The 27,115-nt window shown below is 34.0% G+C and overlaps 3 long non-coding RNA genes across 9 annotated transcripts; 2 read left to right on the forward strand and 1 right to left on the reverse strand.

Moving 5' to 3' along the window:
* The first annotated feature begins 2,757 nt into the window (after positions 1 to 2,757).
* On the forward strand, positions 2,758 to 7,121 carry LOC140008562 (uncharacterized). Of its 3 annotated transcripts, XR_011816031.1 has the most exons (4): positions 2,758 to 3,140; positions 4,042 to 4,083; positions 5,879 to 5,980; positions 6,551 to 7,121. It is a non-coding gene; the product is annotated as an uncharacterized lncRNA (long non-coding RNA). The 3 variants fall into 3 exon arrangements; XR_011816032.1 differs by having other exon boundaries at positions 2,760 to 3,140; positions 5,639 to 7,121; XR_011816030.1 differs by having other exon boundaries at positions 2,761 to 3,140; positions 5,879 to 7,121.
* Positions 7,122 to 12,869: 5,748 nt separating this feature from the next.
* Positions 12,870 to 14,411, forward strand: LOC140008563 (uncharacterized). Of its 3 annotated transcripts, XR_011816035.1 has the most exons (3): positions 12,870 to 13,278; positions 13,381 to 13,438; positions 13,534 to 14,411. It is a non-coding gene; the product is annotated as an uncharacterized lncRNA (long non-coding RNA). The 3 variants fall into 3 exon arrangements; XR_011816033.1 differs by having other exon boundaries at positions 12,870 to 13,438; XR_011816034.1 differs by having other exon boundaries at positions 12,870 to 13,421.
* Positions 14,412 to 22,637: 8,226 nt separating this feature from the next.
* Positions 22,638 to 27,004, reverse strand: LOC113691343 (uncharacterized). Of its 3 annotated transcripts, XR_003448684.2 has the most exons (4): positions 26,619 to 27,004; positions 25,676 to 25,717; positions 23,779 to 23,880; positions 22,638 to 23,208 (listed from the first exon to the last, which is right to left on the reverse strand). It is a non-coding gene; the product is annotated as an uncharacterized lncRNA (long non-coding RNA). The 3 variants fall into 3 exon arrangements; XR_003448681.2 differs by having other exon boundaries at positions 22,638 to 24,120; positions 26,619 to 27,002; XR_003448679.2 differs by having other exon boundaries at positions 22,638 to 23,880; positions 26,619 to 27,001.
* Positions 27,005 to 27,115: the final 111 nt, after the last annotated feature.

Here is a 27,115-nt window from a genome sequence, read left to right on the forward strand (position 1 = left end):
GTTACAGTAAAGTTTTTAAAAAATACCTCTAAAAACAGTTAATCCAAACGGAAACATCAGTTGCTCGAAAACACACTGCTTATTGTAACGTAATCTCTTCAAAAAGTAAATCTTAGCCTGCCCTTCAACCTTAAACCACATAGCAACTAATGCCTCCGCCACTACTTAGTGGTGGATTTTGTTGTCATCTTGAGTAGCATTTCCACTCCTTGCTGCTTGGTCATTAGCACCTCAGGTAGCAATTCCAGCACCTCTTGCTGCTTGATCATTAGCACTTGCGGCAGGTATGTTTGAAGGTTGATTTGGCGGTGGTGGACGAGGAACTTCCCCGCTTGGCCCGTACTAATAGCTAGAGCAATTTCCATATTCAAACCAACACAGCTCTGCTTTCTTTTTGGAATTCGAAATCGTCCTTAAGAGCTCCGTGGGATGGCACATTCCTGATATTATCATTGTTCCGTCTTGTTCCCCTTTATAATTGCGCACTGATGGTAGAGAAGAGAAAAGAATCCATACCAAGATTTAGACAAACAAATTAAGCATTTAGGTTTAGTCAGTCCATAATTTCTTGAACATAAATTATACCAATGAAAATTCTGGATAATTAATTAAGAAAAACTAAAGCACTTTTCTGAACCACTCTAACATGCATGACTTGTGAATTACAAGGACACTTTAAGTAATATGGGAATTAAGGACAAATTCGAGATTTTCTTTTGTTAGCAACACTAGCAATACTTTTTGTTCGGACTAGGGGCAGTGCGGCAGTGATTCCGTGTGATTCACTCTAGTTGTTGTACTTTTATTTGGTATAGAGTTAGTGTATTGCTATATTCACGAAAAAAAGTGATGTATATAAATAAAACACTTCACATAAATTTATTACAATATTATAATGTGATTTGAAATAAAAATTTCAAACATATACAATAACTAGATTGAATCACACACAACACAATCGCATTATCCCTAATCCTTTTTAACCATATAGCAAAACATCAATACACACAGGTGGTGAAGGGTAAATTCCTTAATTTTCTGTGACCAAAACTACAACTAAATCAGAGACAGTGAACTATGCGAAGTGATGGAACAATAGAGGAAAAAAGAAAATGAATAAAAAGGGAACAACATAGTGAAAATTTAACAATACATTTGATACAATCAATTATTTGTATTCTTGCCTTTTGCCACCCCTTTTGAAGCCTATTCATTTTTATAACACAATTCTGAAGAAAGTAACATGAAATACGTACAGAAACCAGTTAAATGAGTGAGAGATTAAGCATTGAGAAATTAATGATCTAAATTTAACTTTTGATGAAAAGGAAATTGTAGTAGAATATACCATGAACATCAACTCCTCTTGCTCGACTTGAGGAGGTATTTCAACTTGTTGTTTTCGAGCAAAGAAATTGAAGCCAAGGAACTTCATGGCAAATCGTTGATGCTGTAGAGGATGTGATGAAAAAACAAAATGAGAAAACAATAATTAGCCTAGTGATATTTTATTTAAATGAAGTACGAAGATCACATACTGCAAATAGAAATAGTATACCATAACTATTGGGTAATCTTTTCCTTAACTATGCCTAACAATGCTAGACAAATGCTATTGTCTCCTGTATATATTATGGCATTGGAATAGATACATGCGAATGATTTAAATTTCAATTAAGCTCTTAATTTTCAGATTATCAGTTACATTTCTAGTTTTTTTTCTTTTTTTTTTAACAACCAAATTTGCAGTTGAGAGGTTTATAATGCAAATATCCCTCAGAAAACCCAGTCAAATCTCCTTTACAAACTTCATATGGATGTACACAACAACATTTACAAAAATCGAAAATAATAAAAAAATGCAATAAGCAACAAATATAATTAAAAGCCTGAAAAGTTTAAAATAATCAGATAAAATAAATGCTCAGATACGCATGTGTATTCTTGCATGCAGAAACATTGAAATAATCATAGAATTGTTATTGGATTAAATATGCTTTGGTACTCGAATAAGATAGTATTAAAAACAACACTATTAAAAAACATACCTAGAAACTCAAGAAATCATTCTACTGATACAATTGTATTGTGAAGAGAAAGCGGCTGTGGCTACCTTCTTGTGAAGAAAACTATAAAGTTTAGGGTTTTATAGTTTCTTCCTTTCGTGGGAGAGGGTAAAAAATTGAAAGGAATAGAAGTTAGATTCACAATTATAAGACGAAACATTTCCTTTTTTGTACAAGAAATTGAAAAGGAATAATTTTTTCCTTAAGGAATCAAGAGAAAATTAGCAAAAAAAGAGACACAATGTAGAAGAAAGTGGTGACTCAGGAACACAAGAGGAACCATGTTTAAATTTAGCAAGTTCGAGTTAGCATTTTTGGTTGATCATGGGGAACTAATTTTTGGAAAAGGGAAAGTAAATCAAGAAAGTGTATAAATAGGGAGAGCAACCAAAATAAATTTCCGCATTTATGTGGTAATTTATGTGTGCTAGCCATTATTTTTTGTGCTTCTAAAAATTCTATTATTATTACTATTAGTATTAGATTTATTATTATTATTTGTCACTAACCATGGTAATTATTATTTTTGTTATTTGTACTTCATAATATACTACCTAGTTGAAATAACAATAATGCCAGAATCAGAATCGTATGATTGATACGCTCAGCTGTATTTTTTTTGATTTATTTTATACATCCTTAGTCCTTACTATACTAAAAGCGCGAGTTGGAGTTGCCAGAGCACCGGTTATACTGTAATTTTGGGTAACTTCAAGGGCATTTCAGAAGCACGATTGAAGCGTTCAGTGGCCCGACTCATTCTTTGTTCTCCAATTCATCGGACAAAACTCACTCTTGTCTCGGAAGCAACTTGAACGATTGAAGAACTCACTCTCATTTCAGACATTTCATTCCCTAGAATCAGTAATCAACATCTCTTCCTATACAAAATCCCTTCACAATCTTCATAATCATCCACCTAACAAAACAGAAGAGAACAAGGAAAAAAAAAAAAGAAAAGCAAATGCAAAGCCAGAACAAAACAGGGAATTCGAGGAATAGAGAGGAGCTATTGTTTGCCGACCAGACTTCGCCAGCACTGTGGTGGCTGGATTTCTTCTTCAGAAAAGCACGGTGAAGTTTCTTTGGTTTTTTGTTTTTTAGTAATTTTCAGCCCACCACCGCTATCACCATCGCCATCGCTATCGCCGGATTGTCATTATCTGAAATTGAAATTTTGTGCTCCAATTTTAAATGCTTTTCATGACCATACTTTCTTGTTTGTGGGTTTAGTTCAGGTTAATAATGGTAGATTATTTGTTCGGTTCTCTTATTTTTTGTGTTGCTGAAACATTGGTTGTGAGTTCGGATAGGTTAGAAATACATTTGAAAGAAAAAAGTTCCGTTTTCGCTAATGCCCAAAATGTATTTGTAAAAATGGCAAAGCAAACGAATTTCCGAAACGTATTTCCTAATTGCTCAAGTTGGGAAGGTTTCTGGATATGCATTTCAAATTTATGGATTACTCTTAGTTGCAAATTTTATTTCAGCATAATTCGTAGATTTTTTGCATCTCTTTGGTTTCTGAAAAAAAGAAGCATGAAAGTTGTACTTTGGTTGAAATACTTCAGAACTCCTACAGAGTCTTTTCCTGTGGAGTATTAATGTTTTGGGAATAATTGCAGACTGAAGTTTGAAGGAACTATGGAAAAGAATGAGGTTTTGTTTTTGTTTCTTCAATAACTCATAATTGAAGCCTAAGTGCTTAATTTTGTAAAATGTATTGTGGCGTACTGGACCTAAATTGTCTAGTCAGTCTTTAGTCTTTGAACGGATCTAGTCATAATTTGACATGAATTATTATTATGTATTGATTAGTTCAGGCAAATTGAAAGTCATACCATTGCTTGAGTATCGAAGATGAGGCATTACGGCTTAAGGACTAAGTGCTGTTGTTGATCCTAATGCAACGAAATACTATGTGATTAACTCTTTACTCTCTTTCAAATTAATCTCTGATTTTTCAGCATGACAGGTATGGATCTCACGTCTCAGTGGCGCATACTCGCTTCGTACGGTTAGTCATTTGCTTATTCTTCACAATTTGTCTTGCTGCATATGAAGTTGAACAACCCTTGTGTTCTGGTTGTGTCGTCACCTTTAAATTTCATCCATGAGTAGTCATAAATAAAATATTATTCTCAGACATTTACATATAATCAGGCATATCATGGTTGGTTGTTATTTATTTGTAAATAGAATTAGGTTCATGCAAAATATGTACAATAAATTGTCAAATATGTAATGTTGCTGGCCGAAGGATGGTGTCAATTTTTAAATTGACTTAAGTATGCATTATCAGTTTTAGTGAAATTAAATTCACGCTATGAAAGTACTCACAGAAGGCGAGGGGCTTAATGCTGTCACTGTTACTTTCTGTATCTCTTTTTTTTTTTTCAAATGCTCCTAGCCATTCATGGCAAAGACTGGCAAACAATTTTCAACCTGGTCAAGTTAATAGGCAAAGCAGTAGAATCTGCCACAATTTCTTCCATGCCTATAGCTACTAACAAAGAAGGATGTGTTGTGTTAATGAGCGGGGAAATCTCACTCTATTCTTTAAGTTCCAAGAAGTCATTGGAATGCTTCATGAATGAGTTATGTGTCTTCCTTACTTGGCAAATCAAAAGCTTTGTTGTGGCCCCTGGGTCAAGTACCAGAAGAATTTCCTTGTTAGCAGGCATCTTTGTAGTGAGGAATGAGAACTTCCAAATAAATGGAGAAAACAAGTATTTGTTAGATAGTCTTCTGAATACTGTTGTCCCTATGTCAATTGATGCATATATTGATGTAAGTACGCAAAATCACAGTCTGACTAACATCTACTTGAAATCATAATCACTATGTTGGAAGTACTTGATGTAAGTTCTGCTACTGATAATGGCTTGTTGTATAACTAATTGGCAAATCTTTGATTACCACATTGAATTTGTGCTTGAAATAATGAAACATGAAAAGCAGAAACAAGTAGTTAGTGGTTGATTCAGCTGTGGCAATTTTTTTTTTCCTTTTTTTGTCTATTATTCAGCTCTGGCTATTTTCGTTTCTTTCCTTTCTCTTTTCTTTTTAGTTTCACCAATCTGATTTTGGAAAATCATCACTGGCTTGAATATTTTCGTAGGAATTGTTGGGTTAATGTTTTATTAAGCCCAGCTTTTTGAGAAATCAAACATATGAAATTAGCAACCTGATTGTTTGGATAGCATTTTTCTGAATTGTGTCAAGTATTATACAATTCAGATAGCATTTTTGTACACAATTGAGAAAGCTTTTTTTCTGGTGACTTGGGCATGGTGTAATAATCATATTAAAATAGCAACCTGAGAAACCAGACAAGTTGCTATCTACCAACAAAAAACAGAGGACATGGAGGAAGTAGTAGTAAAAAGGAATAGGCATATAATGTGGAACTGATGATTGATCCATTGCATATATATGTGTAGTGCCTTTTTTAATTGTAGGTGGAGAATGCCAGCATTTGTTGATATGCTCTTACTTCTGAACACCGCTTTACTTTGTCCTCAAATTCACATGACCGATTTTAATTGCTTTAGTTGTAAATGTCTTGGCAGGCCTCTAATTGATTATTTAGTGTCATTGAATGTTATGCAATTAAGCAATTACTACCAGTGGACAAGGTTTGAATTATTTGTGGCTTTCTTGTGACTGGCGACAATGAGCCTTGGTTAGAGAAGGCTTTCTCGTCTTTCAAGTGCATCATTCACATATAAATGAGTTGAAAATCAACCAGTGCCAAAGTCTACTCACCAGATTACTATATCTAATGCAATTATTGTTCTTTTGTGTTTAAGGAGGAACTATGGGATCTTCTTCCATGTGCTTGTGTGGCAGGGTCGTCTTAGCTGTCTTGCTTCCACCATGGGCTGGCAGTGAATACCAATAACATCACTTTGGTACGTAAGTTAAAAGGAAAAATCATTTTGGCTTTTTCAGTAACTAAGATATTGCATTCCGTAGTCTTGCTTACTTTGCTCCAAATTGAGAAGTGGGTACGTGAGTTTCTTCCTTGTGTCATTTGTTCTATTCCAACCTGTTAAGCCTAATACATGAGAGTTGATGAATTATTTCCCCACGATCACGATTGTAGATTCTATTGCTCTCCTCTTATATATTTATTATCCTTAACGATATGCTAAGCAGATTAAATTGCCATCAGTTTCATGATATATAAATGCATGAAACAAGGATTCAAGTTTTACCGAACAAGAAAGAGTTGGGATTTATGTTTTAGATTCTTGAACTTCAGTTGAGAATAGAAATAACTAGAAACTGTTATTGGATGACAAATTCTTTTGTGTGCTGATCATTTTTCACCTAGTGTGATCGCTTTTGAGAAACAAATTTGAGTCTTCTGCATGCATTTGTCTGTTTTGCCTCTCCACTTTTCTCAATTTTTCTTTCTTAGAATTTCCTGGTGGTACTAGACACGAAGGTTGAGAATACAATTTTTCATTTAAGTGCAGCCTGATGATGGTGGGGTTGCATTGAGTGGGATTTATTTGGGATTAAGGGGCTCTTGCGAAAATATACTCATTTATGCTATGGGATTACTTGGGGGGACTAATGTGGTCTAGCCCAAATTGGTGCCGCCCAATTCTATGATGTAACATAACGCCCCATTTGTGGTACTTTGAACACATGGATATATTTCAGGTCCATCTTAGTCTCTTCAGTTCATAAATACAGTGGTAAAGAAAGAAATTGGCTGCCTGATAGGAATCTCAATCACGGAAGATTGGAGAATTACTACTGGCTGATAACTGGAATACAAGTAGTAAATGTGATTTATTATCTAATATGTGCTTGGTTTTATACCCATGAACCATTGGATTTGGCTGCTGAAAGCAGGGATGCAATGGATTTGGAGTTAGCAAAGGGGAGAATTTTACCTATTGATTCTAGTGTAAAGGCAGAAACAGAACAAGAGAGATATATATGGTGGAGGAAGCATGAATTTGTTCCTTTTATTGTGCTGTGCTAGGGCACTTTAATTAGATTCTCAGTGCCAAGTTCCCATTTACTTTCCACTGCCAACTCCAAGATCTTGCTCTCCAACTTACTTTTTTGTTAAACCTTTGATGTTCTCAAATTTGTGATGCATATAGTGATAGTGATTCTGAAATTTTAAACAAACGGCTCATAAGATTCTTAATCAATATGCGATAGTCTGGACAAAAAAGTAAAGAGCAAATTGCCCTCATTCCAATATAGATAAATAGGCAAAAAACGTAATCAAGTACTATAACGTTCCAGTCAAATATCATCAGTTGCTCGAAAAAACACTACTTATTATAATGTAATCCCTTCAAAAAGTAATGCCTCCACCACTACTTAGTAGTGGATTTTGTTGCCATCTCGGGTAGCATTTCCATTCCTTGCTGCTTGATCATTAGCACTTCGGGTAGCAATTCCAGTACCTCTTGCTGCTTGATCACTAGCACTTGCGGCAGGTATGTTTGAAGGTTGATTTGGCTGTGGTGGGCAAGGAACCCCCCTGCTTGGCCCGTACAAATAGCTAGAGCAATTTCCATATTCAAACCAACACAGCTCGGCTTTCTTTTTGCAATTCCTAATCGTCCTTAAGAGTTCCGTGGGATGACACATTCCTGATAGTATCATTGTTCCGTCTTGTTCCCCTTTATAATTGCGAACTGATGGTGTAGAGAAGAGAAATGAATCCACACCAAGATTTAGCCAAACAAATTAAGCATTTAGATTCAGTCAGTCCATAATTTCTGGAATATAAATTATATGCGTTGAAGGCTCAAAACTAACCACTGAAAATTCTGGATAATTAATTAAGAAAAACTAAAGCACTTTTCTCAGCCACTCTAAAATGCAAGACTTGTGAATTACAAGGACACTTACGTAATATGGGAAACAAATTCGACATTTTTTTTGCTAGCAATAATAGCAATACTTTTTGTTTGGACTAGGGGCAGTGATTCCGTGTGATTCACTCTGGTTGTTGTATTTATTATCTTATTTGGTATAGAGTTGGTGTATTATTATATTCGTGAAAAAAGTGATGCATATAAATAAATATTTCACATGTATTCATTACCACATTAGAATGATTAATGTGATTGCAAATAAAAATTTTCAGCGTATACAATAACCGAATTGAATCACACACAACACAACTGTATTATCCCTATTTCTTTTTAATCGTATAGCTAAACATCAATACACACAGGTGGTGAAGAGAAAATCCCTTAATTTTCTGTGACCAAGACCATTCTACTTACAACTAAATCAGAGACAGCGACGTATGCGAAGTGATGAAACAATAGAGGAAAAAAGAAAATGAATAAAGAGGGAACAACAAAGTGAAATTTTAACATTACCTTGGATACAATCAATTATTTGTATTCTTGCCTTTTGCCACCCCTTTTGAAGCCTATTCATTTTTATAACACAATTCTGAAGAAAGTAAATGAAATACATAAACCAATTAAATGAGTGAGAGACTAAGCATTGAGAAATTAATTATCTAAATTTAACTTTTGATGAAAAGGAGATTGTAGTAGAATATACCATGAACATCAACTCCTCTTGCTCAACTTGAGGAGGTATTTCAACTTGTCGTTTCCGAGCAAAGAACTTCATGGCAAATCGTTGTTGCTGTAGAGGATGTGATGAAAAACAAATTTGAGAAATCAATAATTAGCCTAGTGATATTGATGAGGAGCAGAATTGATGAGAAAGATCACGTATTGCAAATAGAAATAGTGTACTCTTTTCCTTAAATATGCCTAACAAAGCTAATCCAAGTCTTTTCATGGTGTAAAAATTATATTCTAGACAAATGCTTTTTTTAAGACAAATGCTATTGTCTCCTGTATATATTATAGCACTGGAATAGATACATGCCAATTATTTGAATTTCAATTAAGCTCTTAATTTTCTGATTATCAGTTACTTTTCTAGTTCGTTTTCCTTTTTTTAACAACCAAATTTGCAGTTGAGCGTTTTTATGTTGCACATATCCTTCAAAAAATCCAGTCAAATCTCCTTCACAAACTTCATACCGATGTATACAGCAACATTTACAAAAATCGAAAATAATAAAAGGAAAAACAATGCAATAAGCAACAAATATAACTGAAAGTCAGAAAAGTCTAAAATAATCAGATAAAATAAATGCTCAGATACGCATGTGCATTCTTGCATCCAGAAACATTGAAAAAATCATGGAATCATTATCAAATTAAATATGCTTTGATACTCAAATAAAATAGTATTAAAGATGACATTATTGAATAACATACCTGGAACTCAAGAAATCGTTCTACTGTGGCTACTTTCTTGTGAAGAAGACTATAAAGTTTAGGGTTTTATAGTTTCTTCTTTTCGTGGGCGAGGAAAAAGGTTGCAGAGAATAGAAGTTGGATTCACAATTATAAGACGAAACATTTCCTTTTTTGCAGAAGAAAATGAAAGGGAATAATTGTTTCCTTAAGGAATCAAGAGGAAATTAGCAAAAAAGGAGACACAATGTAGAAGGAAGTGCTGACTTAGAAACACAAGAGGAACCATGTTTAAATTTAGTAACTTCGAGTTAGCTCTTTAACTGATTAAGGAAAACTAGTTTTTTTGGAAAAGAGAAAGTAAATCAAGAAAGTGTATAAATAGGGAGAGCAATCAATATAAATTTCCGCATTTATATGGTAATTATGTGTTCTAGCCACTGATTCTTGTCCTGCTAAAAATTCTATTATTTTTATTTGTTACTAATTATGGTAATTATTATTTTTGTTATTTGTACTTCATAATATACGACATATTTGAAGTAACATTAGCAGAATCAGAATCGTAAGATTGATACGCTTAGCTGTTTCTTTTATTTATTTAATATATAAACTAAAATTTACTTCATATATTCAAGACAGACAAAAAAAAAAGAATACATTCCATGTAATGCTAATGACGTAGGTTTCAGTCGTCCAATTATTGTTATTTCTGGTCCTTGTGGGTGCCTTTATGGATCCTGTCTCTCTTCTTTTTTCCCCCCACAACTCGTACGAAAAAAAATTACATTAATTTTTCTTCCGTTTAATTTTCCTTAAGTTCAGTTTTGGCTGGATACTATGGCTTGGTTAAAATATTTTTGTGTTCTCATGATGGATAAACAACTTCCTTTAGCCAACATGTCTCTGCTTTATAAGTTTCTTTCTATTCGTACATGTACATGTTTTGGCACAAAAATTAGTTTGAACTCTGGGGCAAAATACTTGGCAATACTGTTTTAGTAGAAGTTGGTAAGCTTTCAACTTGGCTTTGGTTTTGGTTCTAATTCACTTCCATTGATTTTCATAAATTTTGTCAAGTGTCCTAACATAGTGTTTTAAGGATCTAGTTGTTCTTAGTATTTTACGGCTAAGTTTTTCTTTCTTTTTTATTTTTTTTTTGTTTAAGGGTTAGGGATAAGATCTTGATAGTTAAGTACCCATGATTTGAACGAACCTATAGAGCCAGAGACAATTAATTGGACACTTTTTGCCTTTTATGACTAAAGGGATACAATTCTGAACTGTACATAGAGATTTTCAGAGTCAAAGGTCTAAAATTAGGCTACATAAAGCTGGAATTCGTATTATTTGGCATGTCTCTTGATTGAACTACATCAGTGGAGAGGAGCTATGTGAAAGTGTTTATTGTTGGAAGTACAGGGAAAAGGATTCAAAGGGTTAACTTAACTGGAACTAATCATACAACGAAAAAAAATCTCAATTACATTCGTCTTGTTGCTTTAGTTATTTTGATCATGAACTTATACTATATGAAAATGCAATGCTACCTATGGTATAATGCTGATGCTACCGATGTTTGTGGTGTTGGATGGTGGAAACTTCAATTTTCTCTTGAATTACCAAAGCTTGGATTATATATAATTGCCTTTTTGCAATGCTGCTTAAATATTAAAGTAGTTTTCATGCTCTTTTTTTTTTCCCTCCCCCATGCAACAAGGCTTGGACAATGAAAAATCGTGCTCTTGATCCGGTAAGTGTCAGTTGTCCTCATGTTTTCTGTAATTTATGGTCTGAAATTGTGGTTATTAGCTTTCTTGATCAATCAAACTATTTCAGATTATTGTAGTAAGAGTCAAAACTGGGTGCTGCGAAGAATGTCATGAAAAAGTGCACAAAGGTTTGCGAGCAATCGAAGGTCTGTTAATGAATACTATATGTGTCACGCCCCGAGCCTGCACGTGCCCGTCACATGACATCCGCCGTACTCCCAAGTCCCACTCAGGAATACAAGGCTACATTAACCAATTAAACTTGGCAATACTAAATAATTTGCTAAATAAAGTGCGGTTCGAATTACATATAAAAGAAAATCTACGAATATACCAGATGTTCGTACATTTATTCTCCAATTGAAACAGTGGAAACAAAAGTAAACAAGACTAATAATTAGAAGAAGCTAGTCTGCCAACTTCTATTCACCTAAACTAATAAAAGTCATCCTCAGGGTCTTCTATGTAAACCAATTTATACTCTTCAAAATCTGCAAAAATGGTAAGAAGTGGGTTGAGCGACACATCGCTCAGTAGGTAATATTTACCCCTCTGTTGGACCATGCACACTTAACTTTATAGATACATAGGTATATAAGTACAACTCAGTTTCAATTGCATATCTTTCACATCCGAAAGTTTTAAAGAACGTTATGAATAAAGCAATCAGTAGTAAAGGAGTGACAAGCAATTTAAGAGCATCTTATTGATAGTTGTACGCAAGAAATCGTAAGGTCATAACTCATTTCGTCTCAAGTTACGAATCTCTTCATTTCCATTCGTAAATCAACTCATAATAGTTCAGAAGTCTCATTTCAAATCAGTTCATAATCATTCCATCAAATCAGCTCATAACAAGTACATGCAATGACCGGCTACTGAGTACTCAACTTAGAGATTTTACCCCTTCTAGGTGGGCGACCAATAAGTTTCATGACTACCGATTGGTCTCATTTCATTCTTGGGTCAATCGGCTGGGCTTTATACCAGACTACCATGACTTTCTCAATTGGTCAATCGGCTGGGCTTTATACCAGGCTATCAATCGGCTGGGCTTTATACCAGGCTACCATGACTTTATCCATTGGTCAATCGGCTGGGCTCTATACCAGGCTACCATGACCTCACCAATCGGCTGGGCTTTATACCAGGCTACCATGGCGATTAAACAGGACTATAGCCCCTACCGTCTATTTCATGACTGCTCTGAGCTTACTTGTCAAAAATTCATTTCATATATCGTATACGTAAATCTTTGATTTCATAAAAGATTCAACTCATTTTGTATATAAGAAACGTATTAAAACATTTCAAATAAGTCACATGGTCCATTTTTGTATAGTAAAATATGACTTTTATAAATATGTAAGCAAAGCATTTAATCAAACACCTTTCAAGTCAACACAACAAAATAGGATTTAAACAAGTGTCATCAACCTGTGTCACCATATATAGTCAAAAAATTGACTCTATGAGTTATTCTTTTGAATTTTAGATATTTGAGATTTCCTTTCTTGCAAGTGCTTAAACGGTCTAGGATGTTGAATTTATTCTGTGAGCTTTGTTGACTGTCTGGTTTTGAAGTTAATTATACCTTATAGATCCATCTGGATGTGTATTTGGATATGAATAGTAGATTTTGAAATGAATGGATTGCAAATATCCTTTAAACCACTTTGTGTGGCTAACTCTTCCATAAAAAGAATTTCGCTAATCAGTGAAAGATGTTTGGTAGAGAAAAAATTGATTAGTTGGTTTAGTTTGAAGTACCCTTTTACACACTTTTGGCAAAAGAGTGTAAATCTGCCAAAATTAACTAATATGACAAAAGAGTGGCCGTTTGTTAATCAAGTGCATATGTTAAATCAGAAGTTAAATGATAAATAACATTAACTAATATGGAACAAAAGGGTCGATGTTAAGACTTTTCACTTTCACTTTTGCAGAGAAGTTTAAAGATTTTCCGAAGAAACCTCTAAGCTGGTTCAGGAATCATTTTTTGCTCAGTTAAAAGTTGAATCCTTTTGTTCTTTTCTTGTTTTTGCACTGAATATGGGACCTGGTCTTCATGCAATTTCTGTCTCTGCATCTTTTAGGACAAGTCAATATTTCTATAGTAGTATATGTTTGAGAGTAAGAGTAGGGAGATGATTGTCTACACAACCGAAGGTACTTTGCCATTGCAATTTCTCAGGGATAAATTTTTCCCCATCAAATTTTTATCTCTGACCTTGTCTTTCTTCTCTCTTCTTTTTCTGGTACCCACTACAGGAAGAAGCAATCTTTATTTGTGGTCCAGGAATAAACAAATGGTGAATATAGCCTTTAAGTAGGTGTTTGTTCACCTTTTATTGTTGTTTTTCCTTTTTTGGGTTTTAATGATGGTATAAGTTCTAATTAATCGACTTTTTGTTTAATTGATAGGTGAGAATATCTTAAACTAGGTGACTTGGTTGAGCAGATATTGTGCACATCCGTATTTGGAACTCCATAGCATGTCAGCTTCCTTATTTGGCTATCTAAATAGACTATTTTGTAGTGTGAAAATGTCATCTTCTTTTGATGGGCTTTTGAATAATGAATCATTAGTTTCTTTTCCTTGATTAATTTTATAGATTGATTACACTTTTGTTGTTAGACTAAGTTTTACTTGGTAATAAATTTGTATATTTCATCTTTAACCTTTTGGGTTCATTTCTTGAACTTCAATATTTATAGGTATAAACTTGTTGAAAAAAGGATGAGAGGCATTGGCAGTATTCAACATTTTGCTGACTTGCTAAATTTGTTAAGAGAATTTCCTTCACTTTCCTTGGAATATGCTTCTGCTGTTCTATCATCTATGTGCAGGTTATTAGTCAAGATATGGAGATTAAAGGACCTCATTTAAAACATCTGACACTTCTTTAGGCTTTATTGTTCTAGGCCCAATCAGATATCTTTATACTTACTGTTATTTGATTGTGTGGCTTGAGTTCAAATTAAGTAAATTATTTGAGAGAATGCTTAATGATTTGTTTGGCTTGTTTTGCTTAGCAATGAGTCAAAGCCCGAAGAGTGGAAGAACTCTTACCGTTTCCCTTGCATTATCATGATTGAAGTGCCATGCATCCCTAGAATCAGATCGGAATTATTTCTCTGTCTATCCTGCATGGATCTACAGTGATTATTTATTAGCCTCATTTTTGGATACATATTATTGTAGACATTATGTACCTTTTACATTTTAAATAAGAGGTTTTGTTTGTAAAGATAGTGACCAACTTTTGTTTCAATGCATCATATTGTGTATATTGGACCTATTATGTACTTCCTAATTTTGTCCAGTTACGGTGCTTTGTATTCTTAATGACACTGAATTGCAATTTTCACTTACCTCTTTAATTCAATAATTCTTTTTACTAATTATATGCCTCCTAATTGTATGGCCTCAAATAATTCAACATCTGTCATCACAACAATTTGCAAGTTAGATGGCCAGGATTGGGCAATTTGCATGCTTTCACCGTTTTCCAGCTACCTTTTTCTGCATAATCAGTAATTAATTTCATATAAATGGCCTGTTATGGCATGAAACTCAAGTGCGCCTAGAATTCCACCTTTCTATTTGTCAACTGGTTATTTCATTCTCCCAACAATAAACTTCGGTTAGGGAACGTTTCCATTGACTGTGAAGATAGATTGTTGCACGGAGGATCCTTTTTCAGAAATATGAACCCCCTTCATTCTCACTGTACACCTACTTCATACCATGTATCACACTTCCATTCTCCTGACCAGAGTTGTTGCGTTAGTTGTTCCGATTTTCATGTTACATGCAAAGAATTGGATAAACAATATAGAAACGATTGAACAACATCAAAATTAATGCTCGTTGTAAATTTAAAAACACCACAAATAATCAATCTTCCACAGAATAATAGAAAAAATTAATAGTGTTTACTCATTGTTTAATATTTTTGAATCTCCCATTTACTTCTCCCAACACTACATCCCATCTCTACATGAAGCAAAATCATACTGATGAGCTTCAATTTTATTTGCCTCAATTATTTTCTTTTCGATCATTTTCTCGACACCATGTTAGATGCAAACCTTTATTTACTCGCATTTTCTTACAACATTGCTTATTTAAAAGCTTAATCATTTTATAACCAAATAACTTAAATGCAATGCATACGATTTATGATATTTCCACTTGAAAATCTGGGCATTTTCTGGGCAATATGAAATTAACACCGCGCATTGCACGGTGATCCTCTCCTAGTTAAATATTATGTATATAACTCCTGAATGTATTATCATTTCATTAACAATTCACAAAAAAAGTTAGTTTCGTTTTTGTTTCACAAAAATAGAAAACTTTTAGAGAAAAGAATGGATTGAACTATGCAGGAGAGAAGCAGTATAAGCAACAATATATTCAAAAAACTGACACGAAAATAGCAAAAAATTTGTAGAAGAGTGTTGAAGTTAGCCTAAAAAAGAATACGTAATCACAAAAGAAGGAAGAATAGATAAGCACTATCTGATCAAATGGTAAGTATTTGGCAATTTAAGGCTAAAGATTGAAATGGGAAACAAAATCTTAAAAATCCTAGAAGTTGTATACGTTGGTCAATTCTGGCAACAACAAAAAAAAGATTGAAGGTGAAAACTGAAAAAAATTAAAATTACAAGAGTTGTATATGTGGATTTGTGGAGTTTGGATTTCAATGCGTGCTTTGCCTATAAACCTATAGGAAGTCAGTTGTATTATTTTAATTCTTAAACTTTAAATTTAGAAACAAAAGTCCTATATTTTGGTTTTGTTTTAAGAGGAAACCTGAGTAACAATTTTTTAAAAATATTTTAACATGCCGGTAAAAAATTAATCATGTCAATCCTGGGGTTGACCCAGTATGACCCATTCTATTTCTATGTCATGTTCATGTAAACTCATTTTTTACACAAATTATTCATACCGTGTTTTATTTAAAATTTTTTCATGTTGTATCAGATATTGCCGCCCGTATCCTAATGTTATTTTTGTTGCTAGAGGGAGTTTAGATTTCTTATCCATCTTCAATTGGGATGGATTTTTTTTATTCAAATGAACTCAAAGTAAAATGTATTTCAAATCACTCAGTCACACTTCCTCAATCTATCCAATAAGCTTGGATTGTTGCGTGAGTATATTGGAAGAGTATCCTTTAGTCACCAATATTATATACTATAAACAATGTTCTTAAACTTGGATCGCTAAGTGAACTGGAGGAACTTTGGTTTACAGTTCAAAGTGGTTCAATTCAACCCAATCCAAATGTTTTTCTATTTTTATTTTTTAATTATTATATAAATTGGATGACTTTAAATTTTCTTTGGAAAGAAAATTTTGTATGAATCAGCTCAAAAATCTAATTTTTATAAAATTTGACCAATTCGGCTAGTTTTAGACCGGCTTTGATTGGTTCAATTGATTTTCTAAATAGACAAGTGAATTGGACCACTGCTATGGCCAGAATGCATTTTGGCTGCTTAAAGTATCTTTCGAATTTTAAAACAAAACTACGAGAAGAAATCACAAAAAGGTGAAAGTGGTGAATAAACAATATCTTTGATACTCCAATTATTTTTTGTTCATTGTGATATCACCCCAAAGTAGTATGCAATTAATGACTGTGAGATAGAAATGTTGACACTTTATTGGAAGAGCAATGGAGAAGTGGCGCTCTTAATAAATTTAAAATATAGTAATTCTCAATTTTGAAGGAGAAAGGAAAACGTAATATCAATATTTAACCCTTGAACTAATCAATTTTTTCTCTACCAAACATCTTTCACTGATTAGCGAAATTCTTTTTATGGAAGAGTTAGCCACACAAAGTGGTTTAAAGGATATTTGCAATCCATTCATTTCAAAATCTACTATTCATATCCAAATACACATCCAGATGGATCTATAAGGTATAATTAACTTCAAAACCAGACAGTCAACAAAGCTCACAGAATAAATTCAACATCCTAGACCGTTTAAGCACTTGCAAGAAAGGAAATCTCAAATATCTAAAATTCAAAAGAATAACTCATAGAGTCAATTTTTTGACTATATATGGTGACACAGGTTGATGACACTTGTTTAAATCCTATTTTGTTGTGTTGACTTGAAAGGTGTTTGATTAAATGCTTTGCTTACATATTTATAAAAGTCATATTTTACTATACAAAAATGGACCATGTGACTTATTTGAAATGTTTTAATACGTTTCTTATATACAAAATGAGTTGAATCTTTTATGAAATCAAAGATTTACGTATACGATATATGAAATGAATTTTTGACAAGTAAGCTCAGAGCAGTCATGAAATAGACGGTAGGGGCTATAGTCCTGTTTAATCGCCATGGTAGCCTGGTATAAAGCCCAGCCGATTGGTGAGGTCATGGTAGCCTGGTATAGAGCCCAGCCGATTGACCAATGGATAAAGTCATGGTAGCCTGGTATAAAGCCCAGCCGATTGATAGCCTGGTATAAAGCCCAGCCGATTGACCAATTGAGAAAGTCATGGTAGTCTGGTATAAAGCCCAGCCGATTGACCCAAGAATGAAATGAGACCAATCGGTAGTCATGAAACTTATTGGTCGCCCACCTAGAAGGGGTAAAATCTCTAAGTTGAGTACTCAGTAGCCGGTCATTGCATGTACTTGTTATGAGCTGATTTGATGGAATGATTATGAACTGATTTGAAATGAGACTTCTGAACTATTATGAGTTGATTTACGAATGGAAATGAAGAGATTCGTAACTTGAGACGAAATGAGTTATGACCTTACGATTTCTTGCGTACAACTATCAATAAGATGCTCTTAAATTGCTTGTCACTCCTTTACTACTGATTGCTTTATTCATAACGTTCTTTAAAACTTTCGGATGTGAAAGATATGCAATTGAAACTGAGTTGTACTTATATACCTATGTATCTATAAAGTTAAGTGTGCATGGTCCAACAGAGGGGTAAATATTACCTACTGAGCGATGTGTCGCTCAACCCACTTCTTACCATTTTTGCAGATTTTGAAGAGTATAAATTGGTTTACATAGAAGACCCTGAGGATGACTTTTATTAGTTTAGGTGAATAGAAGTTGGCAGACTAGCTTCTTCTAATTATTAGTCTTGTTTACTTTTGTTTCCACTGTTTCAATTGGAGAATAAATGTACGAACATCTGGTATATTCGTAGATTTTCTTTTATATGTAATTCGAACCGCACTTTATTTAGCAAATTATTTAGTATTGCCAAGTTTAATTGGTTAATGTAGCCTTGTATTCCTGAGTGGGACTTGGGAGTACGGCGGATGTCATGTGACGGGCACGTGCAGGCTCGGGGCGTGACACATATAGTATTCATTAACAGACCTTCGATTGCTCGCAAACCTTTGTGCACTTTTTCATGACATTCTTCGCAGCACCCAGTTTTGACTCTTACTACAATAATCTGAAATAGTTTGATTGATCAAGAAAGCTAATAACCACAATTTCAGACCATAAATTACAGAAAACATGAGGACAACTGACACTTACCGGATCAAGAGCACGATTTTTCATTGTCCAAGCCTTGTTGCATGGGGGAGGGAAAAAAAAAAGAGCATGAAAACTACTTTAATATTTAAGCAGCATTGCAAAAAGGCAATTATATATAATCCAAGCTTTGGTAATTCAAGAGAAAATTGAAGTTTCCACCATCCAACACCACAAACATCGGTAGCATCAGCATTATACCATAGGTAGCATTGCATTTTCATATAGTATAAGTTCATGATCAAAATAACTAAAGCAACAAGACGAATGTAATTGAGATTTTTTTTCGTTGTATGATTAGTTCCAGTTAAGTTAACCCTTTGAATCCTTTTCCCTGTACTTCCAACAATAAACACTTTCACATAGCTCCTCTCCACTGATGTAGTTCAATCAAGAGACATGCCAAATAATACGAATTCCAGCTTTATGTAGCCTAATTTTAGACCTTTGACTCTGAAAATCTCTATGTACAGTTCAGAATTGTATCCCTTTAGTCATAAAAGGCAAAAAGTGTCCAATTAATTGTCTCTGGCTCTATAGGTTCGTTCAAATCATGGGTACTTAACTATCAAGATCTTATCCCTAACCCTTAAACAAAAAAAAAATAAAAAAGAAAGAAAAACTTAGCCGTAAAATACTAAGAACAACTAGATCCTTAAAACACTATGTTAGGACACTTGACAAAATTTATGAAAATCAATGGAAGTGAATTAGAACCAAAACCAAAGCCAAGTTGAAAGCTTACCAACTTCTACTAAAACAGTATTGCCAAGTATTTTGCCCCAGAGTTCAAACTAATTTTTGTGCCAAAACATGTACATGTACGAATAGAAAGAAACTTATAAAGCAGAGACATGTTGGCTAAAGGAAGTTGTTTATCCATCATGAGAACACAAAAATATTTTAACCAAGCCATAGTATCCAGCCAAAACTGAACTTAAGGAAAATTAAACGGAAGAAAAATTAATGTAATTTTTTTTCGTACGAGTTGTGGGGGGAAAAAAGAAGAGAGACAGGATCCATAAAGGCACCCACAAGGACCAGAAATAACAATAATTGGACGACTGAAACCTACGTCATTAGCATTACATGGAATGTATTCTTTTTTTTTTGTCTGTCTTGAATATATGAAGTAAATTTTAGTTTATATATTAAATAAATAAAAGAAACAGCTAAGCGTATCAATCTTACGATTCTGATTCTGCTAATGTTACTTCAAATATGTCGTATATTATGAAGTACAAATAACAAAAATAATAATTACCATAATTAGTAACAAATAAAAATAATAGAATTTTTAGCAGGACAAGAATCAGTGGCTAGAACACATAATTACCATATAAATGCGGAAATTTATATTGATTGCTCTCCCTATTTATACACTTTCTTGATTTACTTTCTCTTTTCCAAAAAAACTAGTTTTCCTTAATCAGTTAAAGAGCTAACTCGAAGTTACTAAATTTAAACATGGTTCCTCTTGTGTTTCTAAGTCAGCACTTCCTTCTACATTGTGTCTCCTTTTTTGCTAATTTCCTCTTGATTCCTTAAGGAAACAATTATTCCCTTTCATTTTCTTCTGCAAAAAAGGAAATGTTTCGTCTTATAATTGTGAATCCAACTTCTATTCTCTGCAACCTTTTTCCTCGCCCACGAAAAGAAGAAACTATAAAACCCTAAACTTTATAGTCTTCTTCACAAGAAAGTAGCCACAGTAGAACGATTTCTTGAGTTCCAGGTATGTTATTCAATAATGTCATCTTTAATACTATTTTATTTGAGTATCAAAGCATATTTAATTTGATAATGATTCCATGATTTTTTCAATGTTTCTGGATGCAAGAATGCACATGCGTATCTGAGCATTTATTTTATCTGATTATTTTAGACTTTTCTGACTTTCAGTTATATTTGTTGCTTATTGCATTGTTTTTCCTTTTATTATTTTCGATTTTTGTAAATGTTGCTGTATACATCGGTATGAAGTTTGTGAAGGAGATTTGACTGGATTTTTTGAAGGATATGTGCAACATAAAAACGCTCAACTGCAAATTTGGTTGTTAAAAAAAGGAAAACGAACTAGAAAAGTAACTGATAATCAGAAAATTAAGAGCTTAATTGAAATTCAAATAATTGGCATGTATCTATTCCAGTGCTATAATATATACAGGAGACAATAGCATTTGTCTTAAAAAAAGCATTTGTCTAGAATATAATTTTTACACCATGAAAAGACTTGGATTAGCTTTGTTAGGCATATTTAAGGAAAAGAGTACACTATTTCTATTTGCAATACGTGATCTTTCTCATCAATTCTGCTCCTCATCAATATCACTAGGCTAATTATTGATTTCTCAAATTTGTTTTTCATCACATCCTCTACAGCAACAACGATTTGCCATGAAGTTCTTTGCTCGGAAACGACAAGTTGAAATACCTCCTCAAGTTGAGCAAGAGGAGTTGATGTTCATGGTATATTCTACTACAATCTCCTTTTCATCAAAAGTTAAATTTAGATAATTAATTTCTCAATGCTTAGTCTCTCACTCATTTAATTGGTTTATGTATTTCATTTACTTTCTTCAGAATTGTGTTATAAAAATGAATAGGCTTCAAAAGGGGTGGCAAAAGGCAAGAATACAAATAATTGATTGTATCCAAGGTAATGTTAAAATTTCACTTTGTTGTTCCCTCTTTATTCATTTTCTTTTTTCCTCTATTGTTTCATCACTTCGCATACGTCGCTGTCTCTGATTTAGTTGTAAGTAGAATGGTCTTGGTCACAGAAAATTAAGGGATTTTCTCTTCACCACCTGTGTGTATTGATGTTTAGCTATACGATTAAAAAGAAATAGGGATAATACAGTTGTGTTGTGTGTGATTCAATTCGGTTATTGTATACGCTGAAAATTTTTATTTGCAATCACATTAATCATTCTAATGTGGTAATGAATACATGTGAAATATTTATTTATATGCATCACTTTTTTCACGAATATAATAATACACCAACTCTATACCAAATAAGATAATAAATACAACAACCAGAGTGAATCACACGGAATCACTGCCCCTAGTCCAAACAAAAAGTATTGCTATTATTGCTAGCAAAAAAAATGTCGAATTTGTTTCCCATATTACGTAAGTGTCCTTGTAATTCACAAGTCTTGCATTTTAGAGTGGCTGAGAAAAGTGCTTTAGTTTTTCTTAATTAATTATCCAGAATTTTCAGTGGTTAGTTTTGAGCCTTCAACGCATATAATTTATATTCCAGAAATTATGGACTGACTGAATCTAAATGCTTAATTTGTTTGGCTAAATCTTGGTGTGGATTCATTTCTCTTCTCTACACCATCAGTTCGCAATTATAAAGGGGAACAAGACGGAACAATGATACTATCAGGAATGTGTCATCCCACGGAACTCTTAAGGACGATTAGGAATTGCAAAAAGAAAGCCGAGCTGTGTTGGTTTGAATATGGAAATTGCTCTAGCTATTTGTACGGGCCAAGCAGGGGGGTTCCTTGCCCACCACAGCCAAATCAACCTTCAAACATACCTGCCGCAAGTGCTAGTGATCAAGCAGCAAGAGGTACTGGAATTGCTACCCGAAGTGCTAATGATCAAGCAGCAAGGAATGGAAATGCTACCCGAGATGGCAACAAAATCCACTACTAAGTAGTGGTGGAGGCATTACTTTTTGAAGGGATTACATTATAATAAGTAGTGTTTTTTCGAGCAACTGATGATATTTGACTGGAACGTTATAGTACTTGATTACGTTTTTTGCCTATTTATCTATATTGGAATGAGGGCAATTTGCTCTTTACTTTTTTGTCCAGACTATCGCATATTGATTAAGAATCTTATGAGCCGTTTGTTTAAAATTTCAGAATCACTATCACTATATGCATCACAAATTTGAGAACATCAAAGGTTTAACAAAAAAGTAAGTTGGAGAGCAAGATCTTGGAGTTGGCAGTGGAAAGTAAATGGGAACTTGGCACTGAGAATCTAATTAAAGTGCCCTAGCACAGCACAATAAAAGGAACAAATTCATGCTTCCTCCACCATATATATCTCTCTTGTTCTGTTTCTGCCTTTACACTAGAATCAATAGGTAAAATTCTCCCCTTTGCTAACTCCAAATCCATTGCATCCCTGCTTTCAGCAGCCAAATCCAATGGTTCATGGGTATAAAACCAAGCACATATTAGATAATAAATCACATTTACTACTTGTATTCCAGTTATCAGCCAGTAGTAATTCTCCAATCTTCCGTGATTGAGATTCCTATCAGGCAGCCAATTTCTTTCTTTACCACTGTATTTATGAACTGAAGAGACTAAGATGGACCTGAAATATATCCATGTGTTCAAAGTACCACAAATGGGGCGTTATGTTACATCATAGAATTGGGCGGCACCAATTTGGGCTAGACCACATTAGTCCCCCCAAGTAATCCCATAGCATAAATGAGTATATTTTCGCAAGAGCCCCTTAATCCCAAATAAATCCCACTCAATGCAACCCCACCATCATCAGGCTGCACTTAAATGAAAAATTGTATTCTCAACCTTCGTGTCTAGTACCACCAGGAAATTCTAAGAAAGAAAAATTGAGAAAAGTGGAGAGGCAAAACAGACAAATGCATGCAGAAGACTCAAATTTGTTTCTCAAAAGCGATCACACTAGGTGAAAAATGATCAGCACACAAAAGAATTTGTCATCCAATAACAGTTTCTAGTTATTTCTATTCTCAACTGAAGTTCAAGAATCTAAAACATAAATCCCAACTCTTTCTTGTTCGGTAAAACTTGAATCCTTGTTTCATGCATTTATATATCATGAAACTGATGGCAATTTAATCTGCTTAGCATATCGTTAAGGATAATAAATATATAAGAGGAGAGCAATAGAATCTACAATCGTGATCGTGGGGAAATAATTCATCAACTCTCATGTATTAGGCTTAACAGGTTGGAATAGAACAAATGACACAAGGAAGAAACTCACGTACCCACTTCTCAATTTGGAGCAAAGTAAGCAAGACTACGGAATGCAATATCTTAGTTACTGAAAAAGCCAAAATGATTTTTCCTTTTAACTTACGTACCAAAGTGATGTTATTGGTATTCACTGCCAGCCCATGGTGGAAGCAAGACAGCTAAGACGACCCTGCCACACAAGCACATGGAAGAAGATCCCATAGTTCCTCCTTAAACACAAAAGAACAATAATTGCATTAGATATAGTAATCTGGTGAGTAGACTTTGGCACTGGTTGATTTTCAACTCATTTATATGTGAATGATGCACTTGAAAGACGAGAAAGCCTTCTCTAACCAAGGCTCATTGTCGCCAGTCACAAGAAAGCCACAAATAATTCAAACCTTGTCCACTGGTAGTAATTGCTTAATTGCATAACATTCAATGACACTAAATAATCAATTAGAGGCCTGCCAAGACATTTACAACTAAAGCAATTAAAATCGGTCATGTGAATTTGAGGACAAAGTAAAGCGGTGTTCAGAAGTAAGAGCATATCAACAAATGCTGGCATTCTCCACCTACAATTAAAAAAGGCACTACACATATATATGCAATGGATCAATCATCAGTTCCACATTATATGCCTATTCCTTTTTACTACTACTTCCTCCATGTCCTCTGTTTTTTGTTGGTAGATAGCAACTTGTCTGGTTTCTCAGGTTGCTATTTTAATATGATTATTACACCATGCCCAAGTCACCAGAAAAAAAGCTTTCTCAATTGTGTACAAAAATGCTATCTGAATTGTATAATACTTGACACAATTCAGAAAAATGCTATCCAAACAATCAGGTTGCTAATTTCATATGTTTGATTTCTCAAAAAGCTGGGCTTAATAAAACATTAACCCAACAATTCCTACGAAAATATTCAAGCCAGTGATGATTTTCCAAAATCAGATTGGTGAAACTAAAAAGAAAAGAGAAAGGAAAGAAACGAAAATAGCCAGAGCTGAATAATAGACAAAAAAAGGAAAAAAAAAATTGCCACAGCTGAATCAACCACTAACTACTTGTTTCTGCTTTTCATGTTTCATTATTTCAAGCACAAATTCAATGTGGTAATCAAAGATTTGCCAATTAGTTATACAACAAGCCATTATCAGTAGCAGAACTTACATCAAGTACTTCCAACATAGTGATTATGATTTCAAGTAGATGTTAGTCAGACTGTGATTTTGCGTACTTACATCAATATATGCATCAATTGACATAGGGACAACAGTATTCAGAAGACTATCTAACAAATACTTGTTTTCTCCATTTATTTGGAAGTTCTCATTCCTCACTACAAAGATGCCTGCTAACAAGGAAATTCTTCTGGTACTTGACCCAGGGGCCACAACAAAGCTTTTGATTTGCCAAGTAAGGAAGACACATAACTCATTCATGAAGCATTCCAATGACTTCTTGGAACTTAAAGAATAGAGTGAGATTTCCCCGCTCATTAACACAACACATCCTTCTTTGTTAGTAGCTATAGGCATGGAAGAAATTGTGGCAGATTCTACTGCTTTGCCTATTAACTTGACCAGGTTGAAAATTGTTTGCCAGTCTTTGCCATGAATGGCTAGGAGCATTTGAAAAAAAAAAAAGAGATACAGAAAGTAACAGTGACAGCATTAAGCCCCTCGCCTTCTGTGAGTACTTTCATAGCGTGAATTTAATTTCACTAAAACTGATAATGCATACTTAAGTCAATTTAAAAATTGACACCATCCTTCGGCCAGCAACATTACATATTTGACAATTTATTGTACATATTTTGCATGAACCTAATTCTATTTACAAATAAATAACAACCAACCATGATATGCCTGATTATATGTAAATGTCTGAGAATAATATTTTATTTATGACTACTCATGGATGAAATTTAAAGGTGACGACACAACCAGAACACAAGGGTTGTTCAACTTCATATGCAGCAAGACAAATTGTGAAGAATAAGCAAATGACTAACCGTACGAAGCGAGTATGCGCCACTGAGACGTGAGATCCATACCTGTCATGCTGAAAAATCAGAGATTAATTTGAAAGAGAGTAAAGAGTTAATCACATAGTATTTCGTTGCATTAGGATCAACAACAGCACTTAGTCCTTAAGCCGTAATGCCTCATCTTCGATACTCAAGCAATGGTATGACTTTCAATTTGCCTGAACTAATCAATACATAATAATAATTCATGTCAAATTATGACTAGATCCGTTCAAAGACTAAAGACTGACTAGACAATTTAGGTCCAGTACGCCACAATACATTTTACAAAATTAAGCACTTAGGCTTCAATTATGAGTTATTGAAGAAACAAAAACAAAACCTCATTCTTTTCCATAGTTCCTTCAAACTTCAGTCTGCAATTATTCCCAAAACATTAATACTCCACAGGAAAAGACTCTGTAGGAGTTCTGAAGTATTTCAACCAAAGTACAACTTTCATGCTTCTTTTTTTCAGAAACCAAAGAGATGCAAAAAATCTACGAATTATGCTGAAATAAAATTTGCAACTAAGAGTAATCCATAAATTTGAAATGCATATCCAGAAACCTTCCCAACTTGAGCAATTAGGAAATACGTTTCGGAAATTCGTTTGCTTTGCCATTTTTACAAATACATTTTGGGCATTAGCGAAAACGGAACTTTTTTCTTTCAAATGTATTTCTAACCTATCCGAACTCACAACCAATGTTTCAGCAACACAAAAAATAAGAGAACCGAACAAATAATCTACCATTATTAACCTGAACTAAACCCACAAACAAGAAAGTATGGTCATGAAAAGCATTTAAAATTGGAGCACAAAATTTCAATTTCAGATAATGACAATCCGGCGATAGCGATGGCGATGGTGATAGCGGTGGTGGGCTGAAAATTACTAAAAAACAAAAAACCAAAGAAACTTCACCGTGCTTTTCTGAAGAAGAAATCCAGCCACCACAGTGCTGGCGAAGTCTGGTCGGCAAACAATAGCTCCTCTCTATTCCTCGAATTCCCTGTTTTGTTCTGGCTTTGCATTTGCTTTTCTTTTTTTTTTTTCCTTGTTCTCTTCTGTTTTGTTAGGTGGATGATTATGAAGATTGTGAAGGGATTTTGTATAGGAAGAGATGTTGATTACTGATTCTAGGGAATGAAATGTCTGAAATGAGAGTGAGTTCTTCAATCGTTCAAGTTGCTTCCGAGACAAGAGTGAGTTTTGTCCGATGAATTGGAGAACAAAGAATGAGTCGGGCCACTGAACGCTTCAATCGTGCTTCTGAAATGCCCTTGAAGTTACCCAAAATTACAGTATAACCGGTGCTCTGGCAACTCCAACTCGCGCTTTTAGTATAGTAAGGACTAAGGATGTATAAAATAAATCAAAAAAAATACAGCTGAGCGTATCAATCATACGATTCTGATTCT

This window comes from Coffea arabica, chromosome 6c (genome assembly GCF_036785885.1).
Source record: "Coffea arabica cultivar ET-39 chromosome 6c, Coffea Arabica ET-39 HiFi, whole genome shotgun sequence".
Lineage (NCBI taxonomy): Eukaryota > Viridiplantae > Streptophyta > Magnoliopsida > Gentianales > Rubiaceae > Coffea > Coffea arabica.